Source organism: Montipora capricornis, chromosome 13 (genome assembly GCF_036669925.1).
Source record: "Montipora capricornis isolate CH-2021 chromosome 13, ASM3666992v2, whole genome shotgun sequence".
Classification (NCBI taxonomy): Eukaryota; Metazoa; Cnidaria; class Anthozoa; order Scleractinia; family Acroporidae; genus Montipora; species Montipora capricornis.
The window spans coordinates 45,997,726-46,008,869 of NC_090895.1; the positions used below are offsets into that span (position 1 = coordinate 45,997,726).

The 11,144-nt window shown below is 41.1% G+C and overlaps 2 protein-coding genes and 1 pseudogene across 2 annotated transcripts in view; all 3 read left to right on the forward strand.

Moving 5' to 3' along the window:
* Nucleotides 1-11,144, forward strand: part of LOC138030896 (dedicator of cytokinesis protein 9-like) — a 658,601-nt gene that overhangs the window by 334,652 nt on the left and 312,805 nt on the right. The window lies entirely within an intron of this gene.
* On the forward strand, nt 1,725-2,870 carry LOC138030151 (uncharacterized; annotated as a pseudogene).
* LOC138029203 (heterochromatin protein 1-like) overlaps nt 11,143-11,144 on the forward strand; it is a 1,129-nt gene continuing 1,127 nt past the window's right edge. Inside the window, exon 1 of the mRNA XM_068876908.1 lies at nt 11,143-11,144. This exon is cut by the window's right edge and continues 162 nt beyond it. The gene's annotated coding sequence lies outside the window, so the exon portion shown is untranslated.

The following is an 11,144-nucleotide window of genomic DNA, read 5'->3' on the forward strand; positions in this document are numbered from 1 at the left end:
TTCAAAATCCATACAAACGTCTTTAATTTTGACAAAAAGTCCCATAAAACCATATAAACTCTAATTTTTTTTCATCAGTTTAGTGACAACTGTAAAATCCCGTCATGTACCTACAATTTGAAAGAAGCTGCGATGAAAATCACTATGTTTGCCCATTTTAAAGAGTAGCACGGACATCATAAAAATTTTAAGATTTTATATGGGTTTGGGGGACGCTGTATCAAAATTAGAGACGCCCGTATGGATTTTGAGCCATGTTTCAAGGTCCATAACTTTGTCTCTGTTCACCCTAAAAGCACTATACTTGGCCAAATGACCAATCTCAACATGATCTTTCATGTAGTAGTGTCAGTTTATCGATTAGTTAAAATTTAAAACTCGCCCCAGTTCCCTGCTGAATTTCGGAATGGCCAATAAGGACAAAAATTGAAACAAACAAAAAAAAAAAACAAAAAGGGAACAAAATGGCACCCGTACCATCGGTATCTCGTGAAGAAAACATTTTTTCCTACACTAGTTCCAAGAACTTTCAGGCAAGTACCTGTTTTTACTTTAGACTATTTTGTTCCCTCTTTCGCCCTCAGTTTGCATCATTGTTTCCCAGGCGGTGATATGTCGGCAACACGTGTTTTGATACTTGGCCGTTCCTTTATTCGCCGTTTACGGGAATATTCAGGGCGGAATGCTACTCTCGATGCTAACTTGAATATTCTCGAAGACATAGAGTTAACATGGCACGGGGTCAGGGGAAGAACAGTCCTTAAGACTGTTCAATTTGATCTTTCTGTGGTTGCACGGTTCAAGCCTGACATAGTTATCTTACAGCTAGGAACTAACGACTTAAGCCATCTTTCTCCGGTGAACGTTTGGCTCAGCAATTGAAGACCTTACCAGGTCCCTCCATGATTTGCTTAAAGTCAAATGTGTATGTGTCTGTCGAACTATTTATCGAATGGGGGCTCCTACCTTTAACAAGAACGTACTCCTCTTAAATCGGTATTTAAAAGTAGTGCTAGAGCCCATCCCCTATGCAATTTAAACGGCATTGGTCAGTACAAGCTCTATCGTAGTTTGAGGGGGGCAGTTCTACGTTGCTACAATCGTTATAGCCGCACATTGGGCAAATTTAAGCCATGTAACAAATTTGAAACAACTTCTTATCTATACTGCCCACCTTGCCCAGGCATTTTATGGCTTTTATTTCACTGTCTTAAGATTTGCCAATTCCGTTTTGTTTTAAGCCAAGCCGAATTGTCAGTTGTTGTTTGTTTTAACAGCCCCTGTTTGTTGTTTGCCATTGGGTTTTACTCCCACGAGCAATGGCTGTGCTTGTTCGGTTCCCTTGAACCATGGTTGGCACGTCCAACGTGCATTTATGGCTTTGGCGATGATTTATTATATGCTTACTCCTGCCATATGAGTGTACAATTCTTTGACTGCCTCTTTACGAGTGGTCCAATGCACTCGGCACAGGCGGTAATGCATTGTTTTTGGGAACTTGGCCTTTTTCTCTTTTTCTCTTTTTCACCTGGTTACATATCATTGCTCATAAACCAGATTTAAGGAAAACCTGTGGAACTGCCCCACCTCAACTGTGACCAAAAATTTAGGATGGAATTTCATCTTGTCATCTTACGCCGTATTCCTTCTTATCAATTTTCTTTCGAAATCAAACAGCATTCCATAGTATTTAATTACCTAATTTTATCTGTTATCGAGAAGTCATGCCTCCTAGGAAGCGTCCGGCACAGCCATCAAGGATAGGCCGCCAAACACGTTCTAAGCGAGTGCGGACATCAGAGCTGACTGCAACGGTCCCACCTCTCCCTGAACAAACTAATAACAACCCCGGTTTGGTCTCCTTGGACGTAAAGGCTCTCTCCGCCACCATATCGACGGCCATCTCGGAAGCGGTGAAAACAGCATTATCTAAGGACAGTCTCACCGAGATCTTGAGACAAAACACTTTTGACGACAGCACGTCGATTGAAACCACATTAGCAGGCCAGTGTGAAGCAGACCTGTCTTCAGATAGCGTCACTTCAGCTGTGAGCAGCCATGGCAGTAGCCTCACCGGTGCCGGTACAAGAAATGATTCTCTGCTTCTGGGTCCCGGCAATGTGCAACCTAATCAAATTTTTACTAGCGTGTCAGTAAATCTTAGTTCCCCGGTGGGTTCCAAAATTAAAGCTAAAATCTGGGCTAACGAATATGTGGAATTTGGGGCCTTATTAGCATCCACCCCTCAAATCGATAAGTATGCGTTATCGATGACCCCCTCCACTGGGCTATCAAAGCAGCCGCGGCTGACACTTGAGCCGTATCACGCAACAAAGAAGGTGTCCAACATACAACAGTGGGTTTCGGCGTTTAACATTTTTGTCTCGGTCTATACTGAGCGATACCAGAGTGAAACCCCGCAGTTGATGAAGTATTGCGAGGTAGTCCGTGACATTGCTTTGTCGAACGGGGATTGGCTCTGGTATGACGAACAATTTCGTTATCTGAGGCAATCTGCACCCGATAAATATCCATGGGATCAAATACATTGGGAACTTTGGTTGAGGGCCTCAGCTAATTTTCGCAGATCACAGTCGATCCCCAATAAGCCCCAAACCTCGGCACGCCACCGTTTTCGTTCGAATTTTTTCCCACGAGGCACGTGTTGGACATTTCATGCCGGAAAACACTGCCAAGGGTGTCAGTTCGAACACGTTTGCTATAAATGAGGAGCAAAGCACCCAGCAATTCAATGCTCAGTACAAACCCCTCAACAGCGGTATAGTGGAGTTAAACCAAAAGGAAACTCTACTCAAGTATCAGGCCCTTTACAGCCCGCCAGTAACCCCCGTAAGGGTGGACAGGCTTGAATGCCTCTAACACTGTTATGAGCAAAACAAAAAGCATTTTCTTGTCGATGGTTTCCGTTGTGGCTTTCGTGTTAATTTTGTTAGTGATCGGCTTCCTTTTCAATCTCAAAAGTGTCCTCGCCCAACCGGAAATTGCTAGAATGAAATTGCGCAAGGAATGCGACGCAGGCCGAATTGTGGGTCCTTTTAAAACTCCCCCTTTTGCGAACTTTCGCACGTCTCCCTTGGGCGTTGTACCCAAGAAAGACCCGTCTGATTTTCGTTTGATTCATCATTTATCCTATCCCAAAGGAAATTCGGTTAATGATGCTATTCCTGACTATTGTTCCTCTGTCAAATACGCATCCGTTAGTGATGCGATCACAGCCATTAAAGCCACCGGGGAAGGTTGTTTTTTGGCTAAAACCGACATCAAGTCTGCTTTTCGACTATTCCCTGCTGGGTATGAAGTTCGATAACATAACTTGTATTACTTTGACCGATGCCTCCCCATGGGTCTTTCTTCTTCATGCAACATTTTTGAAACTTTGAGCACCGCATTGGAGAGGTTGTCTATTCATCACCTGGGTGCCTCATCTGTTTTGCACATATTAGACGATTTTTTGTTTATTGCTAAAACCAAAGACTGGTGCAAGGCCGACTTGGGCAAGTTTATTTCTTTATGCCATCATCTAGGAGTACCTCTTGCTGCGGAAAAAACCGTAGACTCTGACACAGTATTGCAATTTGCAGGCATTACCCTTGATTCGGTGGGAAGAGAAGTGCGTCTACCTGACGAAAAGCTTCAAAAATGCCGCATGCTCTTGCACAATTTTTATAAACGTCGCGCAGTGACGCTAAAAGAACCTCAATTTTTAATAGGCTTACTAAATTTCACTTGTCAAGTTATTGTCCCGGGCCGTGCTTTTCTTCGTCGCCTGATCGATCTTACCAAGGGCGTCCGACAGCCACACCGCCATATTCGTTTATGTAAAGACTCGAAACAGGATCTCCTTTTGAGGATGAGGTTTTTAGACTAGTTCAACGATAAATCATTTTTCCTCGAAGATACATTGGAAACGTCGCATATCCTTGAGCTTTATACCGATGCAGCGGGCTCAATAGGCTTCGGGGCTGTCTTTGGTAAGCACTGGTTCGGCGGTAAATGGCCGGTTACGTGGAAATCTTATAACATTGCAGTTTTAGAGTTATTTCCTATTGTCCTCGCGATACACATTTGGGGACATTTAAAGGCTGATAAGTGTGTAATATTCTTTACTGATAATGCTGCCGTTGTTGACATTATCAATAAGCAGACGTCCAAACATCAGAGTATTATGGTGTTGATCAGGGATTTAGTGCTAAGTTGCCTCAGACACAATGTATTACTTCACGCAAAACACATTCCCGGGTTTTACAATACTCGCGCCGATTACATTTCACGTTGTCAGGTAGCAGAGTTCAAGGAACTCTCACCGGATGTAGACCATAATCCAACTACAGTGCCCGACAACCTACTGCCCAAGAGTTGGTCTCTAACTTGAGTGGCTTGTTCAGCTCAGCATTAACTAAAGGATCCCATGCAGAGATCGTATCAACGCGCGTGGGCCGTCTTTCGTCAATTTTATGCTCAATTTTACGGGTCCCCTAACCCCACGTTGCCATTATCTCCTGTCTGTCTCCCCCTTTATATTTCATATCTTTCTTTCCGAAAATTGGCTTATTCTACGATAACTTTACATCTTTCTGCCATTTCTTACGCTCACAAACTCGGAGGATTTTGTGATCCAACCAAATCGTTTTTGATACAAAAATTATTGACAGCCTTAAGTCGTCAAAGACATTCAGATATTCGTTTGCCCATCACAAGACCAGTGTTGCATGAGCTTGTCCGGTCCTTCGAATACACTAACTCTTGGGCTTTTTAACGCACTCTATTTTCGGCCATGTTTCTTACTGCTTTTTATGGACTTTTCCGAATTGGCGAACTTTCGACCAAGAGCACCTGTTTTGCGTGTTCAGTTGTCCAATACCGAGATCTGCAAATTTTATTGCGTGATGGCGACCAATGCACGGCTAAGATCACAATCACTGATTATAAACATAATCCTGACCACCGGCCATTTGGCGGGCGCATGTCACGCTGTCGACAAGGGTTTTTCTGATGCACAAATTAGGGCTCTTGGTAGATGGAAATCCGACGCCTTTAAGGTTTACCTTAGATCTGAAAGTATCAATGCCAATTGACTCAAGTTTGAAAGTCCTTCTCCTGTATTTCGTACGTCCTGACACCTCCGTAGGTCAGACAAGGGCTGCTATGTTGCTGTCCTTTCCCGTGTGGCCACTAAAGTAGGACAGTCAGGGGCTGCTACTTTGCGGCCAACTTTTTAACTTTGCAGTATATAGCCAGTTATCAAAGTACATCGAAAACTATAAAGGACTTGCTATAATATTGCTTTTCTCATTTGTAATATTTCATAACTGGAGGTTTACTGAAGTCAGTCAGACAGGAGCTGCGACTTCACTTTCCTCCTTTCATCCTTATGTCACCTTTTAAATATCGATGTTTACTTTGTCCGAGCCTTCAGCTGATGGTGCCATCGGTCAGGCGGGGGCTGCGGCTTTACTATCTCCCTTAGGTCCTTAAGAACGTTAACTTCTTTGGTTTCTTAATTCGTTGCACGTGCTCTTAGATTTTTTATTGAAGCCGGTCAGGCAAGGGCTGCAGTTTCACGCTTGCCTGTTAAGACTACACAGGCCTGTCGCTAGCAATTTCTATAGCATAATTCTCATAATTCTCGTGTTATCCGACTTCTTTCGCCATGCTAGCTCTGCTTTTGCTTGGTGGGGCTGCCACAATCGGTGGCATGTGGCGTCTTTTTCGCCCCACCTTTGCTGAACAATGGTAATCCTGTAGACTACAATTAAGTGTCCTGGATCAAATTAAACACACCACATGTGTGGCCAAATTCATCTAATTAATGTGTTTACCTTTATTGCGCATTCTTCAGCAAACTAGTGCGACTTTAAGCAGAGTTAGCGTTTCGTAGAGTCATGCCTCGATATAAATATATTCATCTAGGAGAGTGAATTTCTGACTTTGCAGAAACAATGGCCAACCTCAAGAGTTGGATGATTATGATCTTTGTGTTGAATAGGCACATTTCTTGTCGACTCTTATAACACTTAAAAAAAAAAGAAACAGCTAACAAAAAACAACAATCCGATGTCTTGCCGTCATTTTGCCAGGGATGTATCCATTTGTTAGTAACACGCAAGGTAACTTGATCACAGGCGGCTGCTGAGATCGATGTCACTTTCGATTTTGCGATTTAAAAATCTCCCAAAACGTTTTTCGCTGATGGTAACTTTTTATATTCGCAGCAAAAAAATTATGTTGTTTTTATGTCGCAAATTTTGTTTGCTGATGGAAATCTTTTTTTAAATCTTGATCGACACTTCCTTAAAAATACCTTGTGCTCTTCCTTTAAACTGTGTAACAATATTTATTACTTTTGCATTAATAGATGTTTAGTGTAAAGCAGGCTAACAAAATCTGTACCCTGCTTAGTTCGCATTTTTGAGCGTTAAAATATAATTTTCGGTCCTACATGTATGTTTCTGGCAGCAAATTGTATATTTTGAGGTGTCCCACCCAGATACTAACCCCACTGGATGTAGTTTAAGTTTAGTGAACTTTTGTTCTGAAGTGTCAGAAGCTCAGAGTACACGCTTTAACTTTCTGTGAAAAAGAAGTTAAACCTCATCTCAGCCTCGAAGCCAATGTTTCTCGATTCCCATTTATTTTCTTCAATCTTTCTGGTTTTAGTATTTTACATATTACGTCCTTGAAAACAAAACGCAGCTCAGTTGACAGTTATGGAATAAAGCGATGTGTCATGTTACTGCACTACAACACGTACCCAATACGTACCTATTTTTTAATTTTGTTTTAAAAATCAACCAGCACGAAAGAGTACGGAATAAAGTATTTCTTCATGGCATTTTTATGTCAGTGATGACGTCATTTTACAAAGAAACATATGAAATATCAGTAATCAACATGAACAAAGAACTCTGTTATGTCTATTGACACAACCAAAGGAACAAGCTACTTCGGACAAATCTAACGTGTCACATGCTTGTCTTTTAGTAAAGATCAAATACCATACATGAAATTAATTTCAAATAACACATGGTATGCTATTTTACTATGACATTAAATTGGTAAGATACTAATACTTGGCGGGAATCGGCGTCCAGAGAGTTGTAAAGATTCTTCCTCTTAATGTGAGATATGCTTTTGGTGGTAGTAGGTGTTGGTATAATCCATAGCCGATTTTATCAAACGTGAAATGCTGCGAGAAGTGAGAGACCATTGTTTCTGCAAGTATCAAAGATATCCTTATTATTAATATTATTATTATTATTATTATTATTATTATTATTATTAGTAGTAGTAGTAGTAGTAGTAGTAGTAGTAGTAGTAGTAGTAGTGTAGTAGTAGTAGTAGTAGTAATAGTAGTAGTAGTAGTAGTAGTAGTAGTAGTAGTAGTGGTTGTAGTGGTAGATGTAAAAGTGGTAGTAGTAGTATTAGAAAGTCAGAAAAAGACAATGTAATGACAGACAAGACATAACAACGATGCCATATTTTGTTACAACGTAACAAACGTTTTTTGTAACACAAAACGCAACCGCCTAAATTCTTGCTCTGCTTTGTTGAGATGTTTAAAGATTTTCCAAGCCATCAATCAGTTCAGGGTCAGATGCTCTTAAAAAGTGTTAAGGTACATAGCATCTCCTTCTGTCAATAACTGATCAACTGTGTAGGCCGTCCATTAGACATCCATTGCAAAACATCACACGACTTACCACGTAACAGGCCTGAGACACTCGTAAAAGCACATTGTCTTCCTCCAGATACGTCACTAAAACGACGGTCACCTTGATGAATACTTCCATTAACGATTGACGTAGCGTTTGACATTGTATAATAGTATGAACTTACCTTTATATTTTGCTCGAAATCCTATTAGAATCCTAAGGCATGAAACAATTCCCCAGCAAAGTAGTGAGGCAGCGTGACCCAGTGGTGCTGGCCTTGGGATCCCGGGATCTCGTTGAATTTGATCCTGGTAGTCCCTAGTTCAACTTCCCAGCTGCACTTGTAAATAGCCAACTGGTTTGCCTCCGGCCAGTTGGGATTCTTAACAGTTGTTGTTGTTATTCTGTTCCGTGGTTTCGTTATGTTTCATTGACCCTGAAAAGCCCCTTTGGGGAGCGGTCAATTAAGTATGTATTTTTTTTTTGTAATGTAAAGCACATGGTAATCCTAAAGCATTTGGACGATCACAATCACGACCACGCTTTACGCATGGTGATAGGTCAATAGCCGCTGACCGATGTACTACATATTCAGAAAAGGAAATATCGCTAGCCGGGAAAAATCGAGTATGGAAAGCGCTAGATATACGAACGAAGTCCTACTTGGCCAAAAGGAACACAGGTAACCGCCCAGATTAGTGCTGCTGCTCGTTCGCTGCGCTCGCTCGCAGCAATAAGGAGATAGTACTAGAAGCACTAACGCCTGATCAAAATATGAATTATCGACCAACCTTATAAGATGGATAAGACGCTATGTCCACTGAAAATGGCCAAAATACGAGTAGCACAGAAAATGGGTTCTCTCGCTGATGCGGTTGAAAACCCAGGAAAGGGACTGGAAATGTCTCGCACATTTCACGACTTGAGGTCAAGATTTGGCACTTCTAACAAAACAAGGCCCTTTCATTGTCAAGACCAATGGCGCTCGTTCGCTCGTAAGTTCGCTCGTAAGTTTCAATCAGAAAGAACATGTCTTTTATTCTGCTTCGCTGTTGCTGTCGTTGTTTGTTTGTGGTTTTTTTTTTGTCGGAAATAGGATCAATTATATATCCATTTTAAATTTGGTACTCATTGTTAGGCTCATTATTAAGGTTTGTTGATGTTTGGCGAAATTCTTAATAGTTTCTGTAATTGGATTTCCGTCGGGTCTTGATCCAATCAATCATATCATGTTAATCTAGGGTGTGCCAGAACAATAGAATCTTTGAGCTTTGAAATATTATATAGATGTTTTTTGGATTAGTTTTTTTTGGAGTGATTTCGATCTACTAGTGATAATCTGTGAAGACTTATAAACTTCGAGAATTAAAGGACAAGAGTTGAATTGGGACAGTGTGGGCTATCTATTCCTATTCCCCACCTTTTTTTGACTAAGGCGGGGGTAAGGGACTAAAGCGTCTGTCCCTTTTTGTGAACCGGAGCATAGTTAATCTAGGGACTGGTTATGAAACCCTGGGACTTTCAAAACTAGGAACTATACAGTTGCAATTAGATGTTGAACCGACTGTGACCCTGCACAATCTTTTGTTTTTGGTCCGCAAGTTAATTTCGAATAAATTAGTCGAAGCTTTTGATTGGTTATCCTGCCGAAAAAAGCGTGTTTTTGTCGGGTTTTGTGCAGAGTCAAGGCCAAAAAAGTGAACAAAAACATGAAACAAAGAAACTTGTCGAGTTTCATAACCAGCCTACATCTATTAACTATGACCGGAGTTATACTGGCGTACTTCCACTTGCTAAGACACAAGCCGTGGTTTTACCCAAAGTTAATAAACGCTGTTCAGGAAGGAGCCAAAACAGCTCCGCGCACTCCTTTAAGATAATATTAGGGAAACCGTCAGGTCCGACTGATTTGCTTACCTCCTTCTCAGAGACTTGGATCAGATCAAGAGTCTCAGTTAATGAATCCAAAGGAACAAGCTTCTACGCAATATCGCTACAACCAATGTGATCTTTGTAGATGGACTGACAGTACTTAGAAAAGGCGTTGGAGTGTGCAAGGTCGTTGGAAAAGACGTCCATACCATACTATATTTTATAAGGGATCGGTTTTCTTTTATTTTTGAAGGAGAAGAAAGACCAAAATCTTTTACTGTTATGATGAACTTCATTAACAATGTCAGCAAGGTATTTCTTTCTTGAAGAACGAATCCATAAATTATATTAATGAATTGTCTGTTTTCACAAAACTTTTCCAATAGTACAAGATTATTACAATTTTTGACTTTCCTCCAAAGGGTTTTCTTTTTTCCTATCGCTCTTGCTAGGTCACCTTTGATCCACGGGGGATGCTTGGATTGCGTGCAGGTACTTATGGGACAAACGTGTTGATTGTGGCAAAAACAAGATCATTTCACAATTCCCAAGCTGCATCGAAATCCTCCTGGGATACGATATTAACTAGACCAGAGCTTAGAGGGAGTTAATGTAAGGCCTGACGAATGGCTTTAAAATTTTCATATTTGAATTTGTAACGTTAACTCTTTGCAAGAGTCTTGAAAAGATAGGAAACCCCGATGTTCAAGACTATGGGGTAGTGATCAGATGGAATTCCAATTTCACTAATAACAACACCACTTTGGAGAGAAGAGATAGTGTCTGAATTGTTAGTTAAGACTTAATACAACTGAACACTAGCCAGACGCGTTGGAGACTGAATAAGCTGAAATAAATACAAGTCTTTTAAGATGTCCACCAGCTTATTTTCGTCATTTGTAGTACAGTGTGAAAAACCAGACCCATCAATCCAGTGTATATTAGGAAAGTTGAAATCACCCATAAATACAACAGAATGATAATTGTTGAAATCAACCAGATTCAAGGCGTTTATAAAATGAGTCACAAACCTTGCTTCATTCGGTGGGGGATAGCAGGACATGATAAGAATTTTTCTCTTAAATTTTAGGTTTTCTATTCCTACCATGACCGCCTCAAATTCTGAGGGAAGATCCGTGAAACATACTTGGCTTGAACTTAGTGATGATTTGACTGCGATCAGAACTCCACCAGCAGTTCGACTTTGGCGATCCTTTCTGTAGATATCATACCCAGTGGACAGGATTTCGAAGTCAGAGATACTCTTGTTGAGCCAGGTTTCAGTCAAACAAACAATATCCAAATGAAATCCATAAGTGAGGTCTTGTAGTAGTTGTAGATTTGACACGCAAGAATCTCTATCACAGCAGACAGCTTTTAAGCTCCTGACGTTCCGATAGAAGGAAGAAAGGTATTTGGAACTATTTGCAGGTCCAGGGTTCGTACGTAGGTCGCCACCACATGGCCAGCTATTTGGAACCAGTCTGGGCGGAGTGATTACGGAGCCATGACTAATAACATATCAATCATATCCGGGGATCTCGCGATTGTGATTGGTTATCCGAATTTTTGTCACCAAACACCGATCTGTGCAAGTTG